Genomic DNA, 19,105 nt, shown 5'->3' with positions numbered 1-19,105 from the left:
AAGATTTTACACACAAAATAATTTTTAGAAGCTTACTAAGGATTATAAGGGTAGAAGAAAGAAGCATAAAGTTGGGTGAAGGTAAAAGCAGTATATATTTTGACCAGACAGTAAAATTAATTGACATTAACAAATTATAATTAATATTATAAAGCAAAATACATATGAATGAAAGAACGGAATTGTAATTGCAGTGTTATAAAAGATAATAAAAAAGAAATAAAATTCTTTTTCAAAAGAAAATTACATCCTTAATACATATTTCTTTTTCAAAAGAAAATTACATCCTTAATACATATTTATTGACATGAATGCATGATCAGAGAAATACAATTCTGCTACCTCCCTCCAAAAAAACCCCAATCTTGGAGACAGGAGTTGAAGTGGATAAAGCAGAAGCTCTATTAATATGCTAGCATACAGAACACAGGAGCTCTGGTGGCCTAGTGGTAATGAGTTGTGCTGTCAACTCAAAGGCATTCAGTTCAAATCCAATACCTGCTTTGCTGATGAAAGATGGTCAGTATCTCCCCAGGAGATTCACAGCCTCTGAAGATGCAGGGGCTTATATAGCAGAAACTCTGGCTATAAGTGACAATTCTCACAGTATCTGCTCTTTGTTCACTATTTGGGCCTGTTAATATTCCAGACCAGTAGGCCAAGCCTTGTCAAGGGTCCAAGATACTGATAAGTTAATATTTTATGACCAAAAGGGAGAAATTTTCAGGTGCAGATTGTTGGTTTTAAGTGGAGTAAATCTCAGCTGGGGATTGCCAGGTAGGTTAAAGGAAAATTTCAATTAGAGTTATCCTTAAGTTTTAGATTGCTGAGCAAATGGGTAAACAAACTCAAAATGGCCTTTATTTTTATAAGTCAATTTATTCTGCTAGGCTAAGGGAAAAAAGAGGAGAGACTCCTTCATTCCTCTTTAACAGTTATAGAAGCTTACTTTTAGATTTGGGTGTTGTGAGAGGTGGTGGTTGTTATTGTTAGGGACCATTGAGTCAATTACGATGTATAGCGACTCTATGAACAATGAACCCTATCTCATCCGGTGCCATGTTCATTATCCCTCATATACTTGAGCCCTTTGATACAGTCTCTGTGTTGATCCATCTTGTTTAGGATCTTCCTCTCTTTAGTTGTGAGGTTAGTATTTTTTTTAAATCTATTACTTGCAAAAAAAATATTCCTTAATCCTCAAGGTAGTACAGTATTTCATTTCAAACAATTTAGGATATTTGTGAAAGAAAATAGTTTCCCACTACAGAGGTGTCATAAGATATTGAGATACTCTTTATTGATGATTGCAAACATGTATACAATGTAATGTTGAGAAAAAATAAGCATGCCAATAAAATCTACTAACAAAGAAAGGTAAATGTATATGTGTAGAAATTTTGGAAAATGGTTAACAGCAGTTATCATTTCTGAATTATGAACTTATAGTTCTATTTTTTCCTAAATGTTTATATCTTTTAATTTCTCAAAAATGAACACGCATTAGTTAGAGAATAAAACTAAAAAACTTTTCATTATATGTTTAAAACCTACAACTTCTCCCTCCAAACTCTGAATTCTACTTTGTTTTTTTCATTAGAAGAAGAAAATTGGCAAGGAATCAGAACAACTGGGTTCTGTAACTAGCATTTGTTTTGTTTTGAGTAAATCTCATAGAACACTGTTCTTTCATCTGCTGGGATTGCAGCACAGCTTCCTGCCACTAGGCCACCAGAGCTCCTCTTGTTCTTTCATCTACTAAATAAAGGGCATGGACTAGAGCAGTATTACCTAGAGGATAATTGATGTTGAAGTTAATGTGAGGCAGTACACCAGCAAATTTTCTAATTGTTTCATTTTTAATGTTATTTTAGATTATACTTAAAAATTATAACCAACACATAAACACATAGTTTCACAGAGAACACCAGTTAGAACTCACCACCCATTAGTCAGCTTGTGATTTTGTAATGGCTTGTGCATTGCTGTGATGTTATCAGTTATGCCAGTGGTGTTTCAAATAGCAGCAAGGCTACCTTGGCGGACAGGTTTCCGTGAAGCTTTTAGGCTGAGACAGAGTAGATTCTGGCTGAGACAGAGAAGATTCTGGTGATTTACTTCTGAAAATTCGCTAATGAAAATTTTGCGAATCACAACTGAACTTTGTCCAATCCACTTGGGATGCATCATCAAGAAGTTACCATGTTTGGTGAAGCAGAGAATCCAGAAGAAATGAGAATTAAGTACAATGATGGATTTGAATATGCATATGATCAAAAGGAAGACACACGGTAATTTGGGGATTTTTAAAAAAAACTTTTTTTTTACATTGTTATTGTTGTTAGGTACTGTCAAGTCAAGTATGATTCATAGAGACTCTGAGAACAGCCAATCTGAAACTGGCCCTAACCTGTGTCATTTTCATCATCTCTGAGACCCTAGAGTCCATTGCTGAAATCACAGTGTCAATCCATCTCATCGGGGGTCTTCCTCTCCTTCACTGGTCCTTTATCTTCCCAAGTATGATGTCCCTTTCCAAGGAATAGCTTTGCCTAACTACCTATCCAAAGTATGAAAAATGAAACTTTTACGTTCTTGCCTCCAGGATCAATCTAGCTGCACCATTTCCAGGACATATTTGATTGAGGGGTTTTTTTGACGGTCCATGGGATGTTCAATAATCTTTTCCAGTTTCGCAATTTAAAGGCATCAATTCTTCTGTCATCCTTATTCATTATCCACCTCTCTGATGCGTACAATAACCCTGAAACCTGCTCTATCCTGTGCCAACCTCATTGTTTCTGACACACACATACCCTCATCATCCCAGTCATTGAACCAATCAATCTCATTAAGGGTCTTCTCTCTTGCACAGTCCCTCTACCCTTACAAACATGATGTTCCTCTCCAAGAATTGGTTTCTCCTCGTAACGTGTCCAAAATATGTCAGACGAAGTCTCAGAATCTTTGCCTCCAAGGAACAGCCTGGTTTCACTCTTTCTAGGACAAACCAATTTGATCTCCTTGCAGTCCATGGTATATTCAATATTCTTCTCCAGTACCACAGCTCAAAGGCATCAGAATTTATTTCTATCATCCCTAGTCATTGTCTAGCTTTCTGATGCATAGCATGCAATTGCAAAGACTATGGCTTGGATCAGGCATGCCTTACTCTCCAGCCTGATGCAATTGCTCTCCAGTACTCTAGAGAGGTCCCTAACAGCAGTCTTCCCCAATGCAATTAGTCTTTTGATTTCCTGGTTGCTGTTACTAAGAGTGTTGATTGTGGAGCCAAGCAAACTAAAGCTGTTAACAATATCAGTCTCTTCACCATCTATCACAATGCTACCAGTTGGCCTAGTGTTGAAAATCTTTGTTTTCTTGATGTTGAGCTTCAATCTATATTGAAGGTTGCAGTCCTTGACCTTCTGTAGCAAGCACTTCAGCTCCTCCTTGGTTTTAACAAGCAAGATTATGACATCTGTACAACACACAGGTTGTTGATGAGTCTTCCCCCATCCTGATGTTACACACTCCTTCTCAAACATCCCAGCCTCCTGGATGATCTGTTGTGCATATAGATTGAAAAGATAAAGAGGTAGGACACATCCCTGGCATATGCCCTTCCTGATTTTGAGCCATGCAGTGTTTCCCTGCTCTGTTCTGATGACTGCCTCCTAGCCCAAGCATAGGTTTTGCATTAGCACAATCAAGTGTTCTGGGATTTCCATTCTTCTCAGAGTCAGCCACAGTTTGTTTTGATGCACACAGTCAAATGACTTTGCATAGTCAATGAAACACAAATAGGCATTCCTCTGGTACTCTCTACTTTTAGCCAAGATCCATCTAACATTAGCTATAATATACCTAGTGCCATAGCCTCTTTTAAACCAAGCCTGCACATCTGGCAGTTCTCTGTTGATGTGCCGTTCCAGTTGTTTTTGTGTTATTTTCATCAGAGTCTTCCTTAAATGTGATATTTATCATGTTGTTTGATAATTTCCACACTCTGTCAAGTCATTTTTCTTTGGAATGGGAACAAATACAGATCTCTTCTAGGTGGTATATAGGTAATAGAAAACATAAAGATTATATACAAATGAGTAAAGGTAAAACTGGGTGAAAACTTGCTTCATGGACTCAGAATTTGGTATGCAAAGAAGTCTTTCCTCATATAGAGAGGCAGAGTAGAATAGAGGATCTTGGGGGAAAAAAGATTCAGGACTAATATAGTCTGCCCAGAGGAATGTAAACTCAGTAAAACAAAAGAAAAAGGAAATTTAAGGTAACATAATTCCCAATTCATCATATAAAGGAGATGTTATATTCTTCTGCTAGGAGACAGAGAATATAAATAAAACCTCCTTTATAAATGACTAGAGCCTCTTGGGTGGCACAAATGGTTACGCCTTCAATCACTACACAAAGACTAGCATTTTGAACTCAACCAAAGGCAAAAGCCTTGCTATGTACTTCTGAAAGGTCAAAAAAGCCTTGAAAACCCCACAGTGACACATGAGGTCACCATGAGTTGGATTCCTTTTGGAGACAGATATTATAAACAAAAATTCACTCTCTAAATAAAGAAACCACTCCACTCTGCCCTCAAGCCTAAATTTGTGTGGAGAGACCCAGCTGTGAGGTCGTGCACAGGCTGCAGGTGCTAAGAGAACACTGTGCTGCAAAGCACAGAAGTAGGTGCCGGAATCACTGAGCTGAGAGTCTGGAATGTTGAAGATGCTGAACAGCTTCTCTTTTCCAAGATCATTTTTAAATGCTTGTTCTCCCTTTTCACCTTGGCTTGATTGAGCTACAGTCTGAGATAGAAGCCATTTTCCAGGTTCCTGCCAAAACCATTGGAAGTTTAAAAAGCTTTTTTGTTGAACAGTACAATTAAGAATGGCATGTGATCTTTCTTGGATGCTCAGGAATGCAGGACTTTGTTCCAACATAAGCTGGCAGCTTACCCCTGCAGAGACACAAAACCACAGACAAAGGTGACCCAGGAATGGCTGACTACTTTGTCAAAGGTAAACTTTCTTTCCATACTCCCCACAGGAGAGCCATCTAGCTCTAACTGCCCATCTGAAGCTGCCAAACATATGGGGAAGATCTGCTTTCTCTATTCACATCTCCAAACCCCACCAACTCACAGCACAGCTGCAAAGAGAAAATCATAAAGGAAGCTCCTGGGGACTTCTCCATCCTTCTAGTCACCAGATTTACTGATGCTTCTCTGAATGCATGTTTATAATTTTGTTGTCACAGGAAGTTGAGGGGCTCCCCAGCCAACAAGAAAATAGATCCATTTGCTTAAACACAGACCCACAAAGTGACTGAATCTCTGAAGAAGTCTCATGGAAAAAGAAGTAGAATTAGGAGCAGGTTTATTGGAGAGATGCAGCTGTCATTTGTCACATAGATTTGTCCCTCCTTTTCTGGATTACAGTAATTGTGAAGAATCTACCATGTACAAGTTTTAAATAAAAAACATCCCTCCCTCAAGAAAAATATAATACAATTATTTTCTACCCTCTCCTTCCTAACCAAACATAAAGCCCACTGCCATCAAGTCAATGCTGACTCACCGTCCATGGGTTATAATCATTATGAGATATGACATCAGGGACATTCTTGAAAGACACTGGCTATTTTTTCTGCTCCTACTTACTTTGAGGATTTCTTGTTTGTTGTGTATCATCAAGTCTGAACCAACCCATAGCTGACCTTCAGCAGGTTTTCAGAAGCACTAAATCATTAGAGAAGAGACTGCCCAACCTTTCCAGGCAAGCAGCTGGTATATTCGAACCATGTGCCTTTGGGATTGTAGTGCAATTTCTTACCACTAGAACACCAAAGGAAGCTTTAAATCTTATGGAAAGAGATTGTCCATCTTCCTCCTGCAAAGCAGCTGATGTGTTGACATAGTTTATGTTTCAATTAGTAGCCTGACACATAAAAATTTAGTGGCAGATCCAGAGCTTCAATAATGTCTTGTTAGCATACAAAACCTCCAGAAAATACTTGTATTAAGTATTCCTCTAAAAGAAAGTGAATGCCATAGACAAATTTGAATTTGTCTGGTTTGTTCTTTATTATGCACCTTAAGTTACAGTAAATACCTATGGCTCTGTGTTCAATTAATAACTATGAAATAAATTCAATGTGTGTGGTTTTCAAAATCCAAGGAAATTATCTACTTTTTCATGACTTCCTCCTTTTTATTTTTTATTTTGCCTTAGTGATCACCTCAACAATTCCTTGAACATGTACCTATTGATTAAATGTCAATGTGTTAATCCCTGCCCCTCAATTGGTTGATAAGTTTCTTCTAGTAAATTAATTCAAAATAAAAAACAAAAAGAATTCCAAGTTCTCAAACTTCCTACCCAACAAGCCATGGCCGGACTCTAGTCATTGAGGAGAAGCAGAGGCCATGAACTACAGAGATCTGCTCTTCTTTCTAGAAAGAACAGGGACAGATTTCTGTCCCCAGGATCATGACCTGTCCCTTTCAGTGATTCAGGTATGAATCCTGATTTCCTATAGAATTTTCTTACATGTGATATCATTCTCAAAAATTGACAAACTGGAAAGCAGGGTGTTCTTAGAATGAAGCTAATAATCTTCCTGCAGATGAATTACTTGGTTATAAGAAACACTGCTGGTGGATGAAAGGTTGAATTAGAATGGAATTTTAACTAAATACCTACCCCCCCAAAAAATAATTTCTTAATCTTCCTCCACTTGAATCTAGATATGCTTTGGATATATTTTTATGTTGCATTAATACTTTTGACTGAATGAATAATTTATGCGAGTCTTCTTGCAAAAGAAAGAGAACTCACATTTCCTCCTCTAGAGATTTGGAAGGAACAACTTAAATGGAAAAATTACTTTGCTAATGAACACTTCTATGTTTATTTTTTGCTTCAGAATTCAAAGCATTTTTTTTTAATTTTTGGAGCTTGAGCAATGTCTAGACTAATTACAAAGAACAATCTATGTATTGGCTTCATTTATTCCACTTTACACTTAGTCTTAGAGATTAAATTGTGTCTAGGACTGAAGATAAAATAAAATCCTATACAATGATATCATAATATGTGTAATCATTTTTAAGTTTCCTCTGTCTGATGATAATAGGCTATACACACACTTTCGCAATAGTTCATAAGACATTTGTTTCAATTTTTCAGAAATATTTATTTTGGCAAAAGTGTAACTTGTACATTTTAGAAAATTAAAAATAAAAGACAATACAAATAAAAACAGTATATTCACCATCCAGAAATTACTAGTTGTAATATATGTGTGTGTATGAAAACTTAACTGCTGTTGAGTTGGAACCAAGGAACTGAATCATTAATAGCTTACTCTCGAATGAAAGAAACGGCACAGAAGAGGAAGACCTCAGATGAGATGCGTTTATACAGTGACTAGGGCAATGGAGGTAGGTCTGTCAGAGTCAGTGAGATTGGCTCAGGACAGGGCAGGCTTTAGAGCTCTTCCGTATAGGTCACTATAAGTCGCAGGTGACTCAATGGCACATAACAACAACACATAAATTGCACAGGAAGAGACTGCATATATTTCTCCCAAGGAGCCCCTGGTGTACTCATAACACCAGAAAGATACCACTGAGGTGATAAAGATAGATGATAGATAGATAGATAGATAGATACATAGATACATAGATACATAGATACATAGATACATAGATACATAGATACATAGATAGGTATTAGAAGAGGCCATTGTACTAGGAATATTATAACTAATGTTAGATGCATCTTGGCTGAAAGCAGAGAGTACCAGAAGAATGTCTATCTCTGTTTCATTGACTATGCAAAGGCTTTTGACTGTGTGAATCACAACAAACTGTGGCTAACTCTGAGAAAGATGGAAACCCCAGAACATTGATTGTGCTTATGAGAAACTTGTACTTGAAACAAGAGGCAATAGTCAGAACAGAGGAAGGAAACACTGCATGGTTCAAAATCAGGAAGAGTGTCTGCCAGGGATGTATTCTGTCTCCATACTTTCTCAATCAGTATGCAGAACAGATCATGCAGGACACTGGGCTATAAGAGGTGGAATGTGGCATCAGGATTGGAGGAAGATTAATCAACAACCTGCATTATGCAGTTGACAGAACCCTACTTGCTGAAGCTGAGGAAAAGCTGAACACTAGCTACAGAGGTCAAGAACTACAGACTTCAATTTAGATTGAAGCTCAACATCATGAAAACAAAGATTCTCACCACTGGGCCAAGTGGCAGCATCACTACGGATGGTGAAGAGATAATGATTGTTTACAGCTATTAGCAGCCAGAAAATCAAGAGATGAATTGCATTGGGAAAGTCAGCTGTGAGGGACCTCTCCAGAGTACTGAAGAGCAACGATGTCAGGCTGGAGACTAAGGTATGCCACAGTCTTCACAGTTATACTATACATCAGAGAGCTGGATAATGACTAGGGATTGTAGAAAGAAAATTGATGCCTTTGAGCTGTGGTGCTTGAGAAGAGTGTTGAATATACCATGGACTGCTAGGAGAACAGCCAGCTTTGTCTTGCAGAAGGTGAAACTGGGCTGCTCTTTGGAAGCAAGGATTCTGATGCTTCCATCTGACATACTTTTGGTATGTTGCAAGGAAGGACCAGTCCTTGGAGAGATGCATCATGTTTGGGAGGGTGGAGGGATGGCACAAAAGAGGAAGACCTTTGATGAGATGAATCGATTTTGTGATGGGGTAATGGGAGTAGGTGTGTCAGACACAATAAGGTTGGCACAAGATAGAGCAAGGGTTAGAGCTCTTGTACATAGGGTCACTATGAGTTGCAAGTGACTCGATGGCACATAACAGCAACATTTTCCCTAATGGATATCTGCCTTTCAAGTAATCTTTAATTTATCTAATTCTGAAATCATATTTACATTTCTATAATTATTCCAAATAGGAAGTACACAACTGATATCAGCAAACCAATGTCCATACTGGTACTACACAATATATTCTGTACTTTAAGTCTCTTCTCTACAGCACTGATGGTTGTAGAACCTGAAACTGCTGTTCCTGCTGCCTCCAACTGTCTATGCTTGTCAGTATCATGTAGGCAGATAAGTTGTGTAAAGTCTTCCAAAAGTTGGTGTCACCTCCTAGTTCCTTCCGAAGCATGTTTGATGTGGTGATAACAGATCTCTCTCCATAGTATGCTTTCTGAGAAATTGGCACCAAAAGCCCAATTACCCATAAAATGTAGATCAAAATGTTGTCAGGGGCAAGGATAGTCAGTATTGCCTTCAGCTTCGACCTATATAGTTCTTCCACTCAGTCAACATTCTTTGGGTGAGTGAACCCAAGTCAAGGTTGGTTTCTTCCTTCTGACTGATGTGATCATCTTGCAGCAACAGCAATACAACATGAAAATCTTTCCTTGGAAATAGAAACAGTAAAATGTAGTCGTTAACATTACAGACTGAGTAAGGGTTATCATTCCATTACGTACACACGAGGACCAAGCTCAAATCCAATTGGCATGTTGGTTTGAGAAATACTAGCTCACTTGTGACATTATCTGCAGCATAAATAATAATAACGTCCCTGCTCCACCTGCTGGACAGCTTTCACAGGTTTGGGTATGAGCTATAAGTGCCTGGGAACCATGACGCACTTGCTGCACCGATGTAGGAGGCTGAATCGCGGAGCTGAGAGGCTGTGATGTGCAAGGCGCTGTACTTGGTAGTTTCGTTCAGAGTAGCAGTGTATCTTCCATTCGACTTTTCATTATCATTATGCGTCATTAGGAAACAAGGCCTCTGCTAGTCTCTGCTTTATACCATATTACATTGTTAAAGGGCCTCACTGAATAAATGTATTGAAGGGTGCAGTTCTCTCCCTCCAGGATGATCAGGGACCAGGGACTCTGCTTCACTGAGTTGTTGCCACTCACATTATTCAATCTAAACACTTCTCGTTTTGTATCCTTTCATTACCTCCCACAAAGAACCTCAGTTAAACTGAAAAACGATCCTGTTTTCTTCCCTCTTCCTATCCAAATCACTATAGCTTTACCCCAAACACAGTCTCATTAAAAATCTCTACAAACTGCAAGAAAAATGAAGCCATGTAACCACAAAGAAGGCCCTCGGATGGATCTCCATTCTCCTGCACAGAGGCTGACTCCAAGAAGTGTGTTTTCTGTATTAGACATTTTTTAAAAGACATTAAGCAAAGGAGTTTTCAGACAACAGGCCAGCCAACCAGAGACCAGACTTTGCTACCCAGCACACGTTCACACCAATTACAGGATTGTCTTGAGAGTATCCTTGTAAAAGGAAATGCAAACAGTGCCATCTTGAGGTCAGAGTTAGATTTGCTCAAAACTTCTTTTTAGATTTTCTATTTTCAGTTTAAAACTTGGTATGTGGTGTGTCAGAGGCAGTGAGATTGGCACAGGATAGAGCAGGGTTTAGGGCTGTTGTACACTGGGTCGCTATGAGTCGCAAGCGACTCGACAGCACATAACAACAACAACATGTATAAATAGAATAGAGGGAATGTACAGTTTCCCCCCCTGTTTTCAAGTCCCCGGCATAAATCTGGAGTCCATGTTGGATTTTAAACGCTGCCTCATGTGATAGGTGTATTCATTTCAGTCAGGTAGCATAAAGACAGGCAGTTCAAATCCACCACAACATCTGCAAAAGAAAAATGGGCTTTCTTCTACGATATTTACAGCCTCAGAAGCCCAGTGGAGGCAGCACTTGAATTGGAATTGACGTCACAGCAGTGTTTAGTTTTTAGTTGTGTTTTTCTGATAACTTTCCCACTAGCTTGATGCTGCCTTAACCATATACCCTAAAGAAGATGTCTTTTTCTCTGATGTTTGGCAGATGCAGAATGTTACAATCTATTCCCAAAGCAACTTTTCCACTGCAAAGTGTTGCAAAATCAATAGTTTGTGTCCAACAGTTGTTGAAGCACATTATTGACAGACCTTTACTGTGGACTCCATGAAACAGATATGATGGAGGGAACAATTTCACTAATAGATAAAAAAAAATTCAGTCCTCTTGCCATAAAGGACCACCCTGTAATAAACTGAATGGCATCTACTCGTAACCAACATAGAATCTAATTTACAGCTTATTCACCTCTCCCTGAAAAATCCAAACTATTAGATATGCTGGTTTTGACTCCTCTGGTTGCCTTTCATCCAGTTACAAATTTTAGCATTTAGTAACACCCCCAACTGTATAAAATTTTAGCATTTAGTAACCACTCCAAATATACAAAATTTTAGCATTTGGTAACCAACCCCAACTGTACAAAATTATATCTTTCTTCATGGTCTAGCAGAGAGACCATTTTTTTCTCTGTGAGTTTGGATGAATCCTTGGTCCAAAATCTCTCCATCGCTGAATTAAATACTTTTGCTTTTATTTAAGCAGATTGCATAAAATTTTAACTTGGAATATCAAATCACTGAAATAACTACTTTGGAAAAAGACTTAAAACTGGGTGACTTCTAGATTTTTAATTTGTATGTTATCAATTAATTTCAATTGATTTAGTAACTTGGTGTAATACAAGATGCTATGCGCTGTTGAGTCCAGTACAACTCACAGCAACCCTATGAACAACAGGTCTGAGCTCTGCCCTATCCTGCCCCATCCTCATCATCCTCAACACAGTTGAGTCCTTTGCTCTTGATACTGTATCAGTCTATCTCACTGAGGGTCTCCCTCACCTTCACTGCCCCTCGACCTTTTCAAGCATGATGTCATTTTCCAAGGAATAAATTTTCCTAACAATATGTTCAAAATAAGCTTCACCATCTTTGCCAGTAAAGAACATTCTGGTTGTACTTTGTCCAAGAAACATCTATTTGTTCTTTTGGCAGTTCATGGAATATCCAGGTGTCTTCTCGGACACTATAACTCAAATGCATCAGTTCTTCTCCTATCATCCTTATTGATTTTCCAGTTCTGAGATGTATGGCAAGTGATTAGAAAGACCATAGCTTGAATCAGGTACACCTTAGTCTTTACATTGACATCATTGCTCTTCAGGACTTTGAAGAAGTCCCTAATAATGGACTTTCTCAATACTGTGTGTCTCCCAATCTCCTGTCTGCTGGTACCAGAGGTGTTTGACTGTGGATCCAAGCATGGTAATATTGTTGACAATTTCAATCTTTTCTCCATCTATCATGACGTTGTCTATTGGTGCTGTGGTGAGTATTTGTTTTCTTGATGCTGAGTTGTAATTGATTTTGAAGGCTACAGCCCTTGATCCTATGCAGCAAGCATTTCAGTCCCTCCTCACCTTCAGCAAGCAAGGTTGTGCCATCACACAAGGTTGCACATAACACAGGTTGTTGATGATCTTTCTTTCAATTCGTCTTCATAGAGTCCAGCTTCTCTAATGATTTGCTCAGCACGCATATTGCATAGGTATGGAGATAGGATACAGCCCTAATGCATAACTTTCCGTAGTATAAGGCAAGAAATGTCAATATTATGATGTCTAATTTATTTTAAATTGCATCATTATTATATAATGAAATAGTATGCATGTACTAGAAGTTGAAATAAAATCCTAGGCTGAGAATCTATGTTGTAGTAATTGAGAATCTATTCCATGTAGGCTGTGAGCTAACGTTATAACCAGCTGTTTCAGTTTTCCATCTATTGATCAACAGTTGAGGGGGTATTAATTACCAAAAAGAATGCCAGGAATTATTTTTTTTCTATAATTATATTTTATTAATTTTCATAAACATTTACAGAGATTTTGGGCTTCCACTCATTCATTGTTGCACTATTCTCTCTACCCTCCTCCCAGTTTGTTCTTGTCCAAATGCCACAGTGCTTGTCAAAGCCAGTTCTGATTAATCTTCTTTGTCAGTGTGTCCTTTGCCATTCCCTATCACTCCTCCCTGAGAGAGACTTCACCCTGAGTCATAAGGAAAAGGGGATGGCGTATTCTCTTAGCTACTTCCTGCTGAAAAGGGACGCTGTGGGTTTCAGGGTGAAGATCTTCTCTCACTACTCTAAAGGACCCCTTTGGCAGTAGGAAACACATAGACTATTATGGAGATTGATTTTGGGATTTAGATGCACTCTTATTGATTGTGCTTGGCCGTACATGTTCATATCCTTGAAGATGTATCATGGGGGTGTTGCAACCTAGAAGACACAAATTTGACTAACAAGTTATAAGTACATGAGTCCAGAAATTATGGAAAAGTAAAAGAAAAGATTCTTTCATTGTTTTACAAACCCTCCCCCAGGTCCCCTCCACCATGTAGCCCTCGCTCTAGTCTCCTGTGATGACAGAAATACGCAGTTATATCTCTCTTTTAAACGGTTCTCTCCCTCCTCTGTTTCAGTGCAGTATACATTATTGAACCCATCTTACTCAGTCTCTCCCCAACCCCAAGGACAGTCCCATTCTACAACAGTGGCATCATGTAATATTTGTCCTTTTGTGACTGGGATATTTCACTCAGCATAATGTTCTCCAGAGTCAACCATTTTGAATAATATTGCATGAGTTCCTTGTTTTTTAATGCAGCATAGTATTCCATTGTGCGAATATACCACAGCTTCTCTAGCCATTCGTTTGTTGATGGGCACTTAGGTTGTTTCCAACTCCTTGCTATTGTGAACAAGCTGCAATAAACATGGGTGTGCATATATCTGCTTGGATTATTTTTAAATAAGAAATGTTGTAGCTTTATTTGTTTCAGAATCTTGATATTTTAGGATGTGTTTTCTTCACAACATGACATAAAACCAGGTTAAGGGAAGTGGAATCCTTGAGAAATTCACCAGAAGATTTCTGTCAGGCACACAGTGTATCTGAATGTGAAATGGCAGTGACGTTAGAGCAAGCACCAGGAGACAAGCGTTCTCAGAGCTCAGTCCATTCTGCCATTTTTGCCTTCACAGAAACAGCAAGCTGTTTTTAAAAAAAAAAAAAACAACTCTCCAAGCTGACTTCCTGAGTCACACAAACCCTCAATGTCTCATGAAGTTTGTGTTCATCTCCTCCTGGAGTCCTATGGATTGTGTCTCTCACAGCACAAAAGTACTCAGCAGAGTAGCTCCAATGGGCAGAAGTTTTGGTCAGGTGAAAGGAAGTTTCACTCTTCCTAAATTCAGCCCCAAAGTCTTTGCTGACTTGAACTATGGTGTTTCCCACTACTTCAGGAGGAGCTCCTGGCCTTGGTTGTGATACTGGACACACCAGAAGAGGTTCAGTGTTACAGAAGAGGAGGAGATGGACCTCAGCTCCACAGGATTTCCTTCAGTGACACTAACATCAAAGTCCAGCTTATTCACCAGCTGGGTGTGGCTCCTCCTGCAACATCAATGTATAAGCAACACACACTTGTATTATCTTCAGATTCAAATTTGAACATGGTAATTTCCATAAAACCAAGAACTGGAATTAAAAACTACTCACTCAGAGAAAAAAAACAAAACAAAACAAAGCAAAAAACCACCTCCAGGCCTGGAATAAGCAGCAGCAGTATGGACAGGAGTTGAAGTCACTAGGCATTTTTGTTACTGAGAACAGGAAATTGGTCTGGATAATTTCCTTGCTCAAGGATATTTCAAGACCACTTTCATTTTTTTAAATTTTTTTTATTTTATTATTGTACCATCAAATCAGATCTGACTGGTACAAGAGGAGATTGTTCCTCCTTCTCCAGCAGAGCACTTGGTGGATTCGAACCATGTACCTCTGGGATAGCAGTGCAGCTTCTTGCCACAAGGCCACCAGAACTTGCTCCAAGACTACTGTCAAAGAAGAAGCTTTCTATTAATAGATTTGAGTCTTTTTAAGTCACAGCTCCATGTCCACACAGACTTCCATGAGGCTGCTTCAGCCAGCTGCAAGGAGGTAGGACTAAGAGACTAGTGTGGATCTACAATACACCATGTCTCATTTCTGTCACATCACCTCTGAAGAGCAGAGCTACCACAAAAGGCTCAAGCATGTTTTCTTCTTATATAACCAAAACTTCCACAGAATTTACTTCTTTTTCAAATCTGTGATTGTGTCACCTTTTATGATACTTGGTATTAATCCTGGATTCCATGAGAAATGCGAGTTTTGTCAAAATAGAAGAGCACTTCACTAAGAAATTGGCTGCAGAGGACATTATTCAAGATTTTGGAATGCTATTGAGCCTCTCTATGTTACTGTTTTGAAGCCATTCGTCAGGCAGAAAGAAGAAGATAAATGTTTTCAGGCTGAGCTGAGGTTTGTTTAGGCGGTCCTGTGCTATTGCTTGTCAGCACCAGAGTGAAAGCAATGAGTCCTTTACTCGGTACTAAATATATTATTAGATCAGAGATTTGTACTTTGAAAATTTCACATTGAGTAGGTGCTCTCCTCTCATCTCCACAAATTTCCATTGAAATTAAATTTAGAAGCATAAAAATGTAGAACTTAAGTCTCTGACATTAAAAGCAATAAAAAGTTTTAAGCTATCAACAGTCTCCATAATATGAAAAGTAGATATAAGTGCACAGATGGATGAAACAAAAAGGGAAAGAAGCATAATACAGTATAAACAAGAAGACTGTAGTACAAATAGGGGTGAAGCTGAGCCTATTCTTTGGAATTCTGGAGAAATCTGAGCTTATAAAAAGAGAGAGAGAGAAAGAGAGAGAGAGAGAGAGAGAGTGTGTGTGTGTGTGTGTGTGTGTGTGTGTGTGTGTATAGTGGTTTTATTGTACCATCAAGATGGAACCAACACACAGCTAACTCTCCAGTGGTTTTTCAGAGGCTGTATATTAAACAAGAGGTGATTGCTCATCTTTCTCCCATTGAGTAGTTGGTGGATTTGGACCACATTCCTTTGGATTGGCAGTGCAACTTTGCATTGCCTCTGAAAACCCACTGGAGGATCAGTTATGAGTCAGTTCCAATATTACAGCAATGTATTGCGTTTAGTTGGTTGAATTGGTTTCAATTAAAAAAAACACTTCCTTTATTCAGTGTCTGAGGCTATAAATCTTAATAAGAGGATACTACTCAACTTTCTCCCCCAGAGCAATTGTGGATTTGAATTGCATAAGCAAAAACTAAGTTTATGCGTTGTTGTTAAGTGCCGTCAAGTCATAGATGACTCATAGCAACTCTATGAATGAAAGACCTGAACACTTTTCTCCAAGTTCATAGAGTTTCCGGAGGCAAGCTATTTTGGAAGTAGATGCTACTCCTGCTTCCAAGCTTGTTTTAATCAGGGAACTCCACCAAACACTGTCCACCATGGGTAACAATTATCACATTTGATACATCAGTGTCACAATGTTTAGCATCACAGCAACCACGAGTTACCTCAGTACAGCAAATGGATGGACCGGTGCTATACCACTTAGAAGAATGTCTGACCAGAAACAATTAAAACCAGGCCTGGGGATCACAGATTAAAATCACCCACCTTTGGCTTGGAAGCATCACTTTCTGTCCACTAGGCCAACAGAGCTCTCTCTATTGTTATTGTTGTTAGTGTCATAGAGTCATAAACAATTCATAGCTACCCTATAAATGAAAGACCTGAACACTTATATTAACTTTCATTGTTTCTCCAAGCTCATAGAGTTAAGTTTGTATGATGGGAATGAAAACAAACAAACAAAAAACACAAAACACCTCAACTCATTAAGTCAGAACTGACTCATAGCTGACTCTCCAACAGGTTTTCAGGGGCTATAAATCCTATGAGAAGAGATTGTTCATCTTTGTTCCTTGGAGCAGTTGGTGGTCTTGAAACTCCCACCTTTGAGTCATCAGCAAAGCAACAGATACAGTAAAAGAGTTGCTTAACTTCCCACTTTCTACTCATTCAGCATAAGGGAAAAGCTGCTAATTAAAATGATAAGTCCACATATCCAAACATCAGAATCAGGAAGACTTCTTGAGGAAAACATAAGCAAGCAGCAAAAGGAATCTACTTCTTTAGTCTTTTATTCCTAAATATAAAACCAAGAAGACCAGACCAACATTACTTATTTTCACATATAGGTGATTCTCTTTCCATCTGTATTTGTACATAGGAAAGCTCAGTGTTATAATCCAAGACTTATTAAAGTCATTTCTTCCTGAAAACAAAATGATGAGCAGAATGTCATTAAATCATTCCTAAAGGGAAAAAAAACCCTATACTTATTTTTCAGTCATTATTAAAAATCCTTAGTCTTTGCTTTGAATAATAATGTCTCATATTTATTTAGATGTCTTCTTTTAACAAAGTATGTTAGCAAAAATTTCAACTCTTTAAGGTTTTCAAGACTTACTAGATAAACTTAATTAAACAGGTGACCTCTGGTGGCCTAGTGGCAAGAAGCTCCACTGCAATCCTGAAAGCATGCAGTTTAAGGCAATCTTCTCCCATGTCATTATCCGTCTCTGAAAACCCACCAAAAGGTCAACTATGGGTCGGTTCCAACTCTACAGTACACAACAGAGAAAGAAATTAAAACTTAGAAAATAGACAAAAAGAACACTATAGTGAAGTAAACCAGTATAAAATAAAAATTTTCTTTTTTAAAAAAAAAAAACAAAAACTAGATGGTATTCAGTTACCACTCTCAACCATCCTGACCAGGGCCACAATAGGTGAGCCTTGACAGAATGAGAGAAAAACACAGAACAGAACACTAATTCTTTAAAAGTCCAGATTTATAGTAGAAACTAAAAGATTCCTTGAGATACTATTTAAATCTTGACCCAAAACTACTAGGCCCTGAATCCTCTTTCAGCAAAATAACACAGTAGCACAGAAAATAAAGACATTTATCTATAAATCTGATGCTCCAGTGAAAATCATGTAAATGAGACGAAATGTGCCATATTTCCTCTAAAGCAAAGATAAGTAGATCAAGATGACACGGGAACTAGAACATCAAAGACAGACCAACAAGACACAGTTTAAAAGAATGTTAACACATTGTGGGAAATGTAACTTATGTTATTGGACAACTTGTACAGAAATTGTTAAATGGGATCTAATTCCTTGCATAAACTTCAGTGAAAAGAGAGTAAAATACTATTTTTAAAATAGCTAGAACAGTTGTGGTATAGCACCTTATTTTTTCATTTTCTATGTTGAACACATAAGCCAAGAAGCTGACCTTTATGAAGAAAGAAATAGTATTAGAACTGAAGGAAGGCTCAATGATAATAGCTACAATACAGGCAATACAGCCCTGTCTGCTAAAAATGAATTAAAATGAAAATCAAAGACTATCTTATCTTCCATTTGGAAAAGTCTATGTATACAATGATAACATGATTTTTTAAAAAAAGTTATTCACAATGGAGAAATCTGTATAAAACACTATTATGTGATTGTCAGCCTCCTTTCTATGAATCTGTTTCTTTGTTTGCAACTTTTGCATTTCAATCACCAGTTATAACTATTAAAGCATCTTGGCTGCATGTCCTATCAAATTCAGCCTACAGACAGTAGATCTTCTGCATCAATTTTTTCCTTCTTTGAATTTAGTAGTTGGTGCATATAATTGAATAACAGCTCTTCCTTATATATGTAAAGACATGGCTATTATTATAATTCAAGATATATCCGGAAATAGTCTTTTTTGGCAACAAATGTGACCATTCATCTTCAAACTGATATTCTACCATAGTAAATCATATGATTATCTGATTCAAAATTGCCAGTACCAGTCTATTTAAGCTCATTAATACCCAGAACATCAATATTGATGTGCTCCATCTAACTTCTTTTTTTCTTTTGGTAATTTCTTTATTTAAACATTTTTCCCCCTTTCACTTTGTGTTTCATATAGTCATTCACACCTAGATTCATACTGTGTACATTCCTTGTGCTAGTCAATAATGGTTGTTTGCAGTTGCTTCTCCTCATCCTGGGTCATGCTGTGCCAGCAAACAAAGATCCTTCATTGGCTGAAAGCTTTACTCCACTCTTAGAAGTGAGAGAAATGAGGCTGGAGATAGAATGATAGAGTTCTGCACATTCAATGATTTATTCATTGCAAATACCTTTTATAAGAAACATAAATGCAGGCTATACACATGGATCTCACCTGATGGT

At 38.0% G+C, this 19,105-nt stretch overlaps 1 pseudogene; it reads right to left on the bottom strand.

Moving 5' to 3' along the window:
* LOC102847543 overlaps nt 1–19,105 on the bottom strand; it is a 71,963-nt pseudogene that overhangs the window by 20,195 nt on the left and 32,663 nt on the right.

This window comes from Elephantulus edwardii, unplaced genomic scaffold (assembly GCF_000299155.1).
Source record: "Elephantulus edwardii isolate Elephantulus edwardi_28Jun2011 unplaced genomic scaffold, EleEdw1.0 scaffold00026, whole genome shotgun sequence".
Taxonomy (NCBI): Eukaryota; Metazoa; Chordata; class Mammalia; order Macroscelidea; family Macroscelididae; genus Elephantulus; species Elephantulus edwardii.
This window is presented reverse-complemented; position numbering and strand designations above follow the sequence as displayed.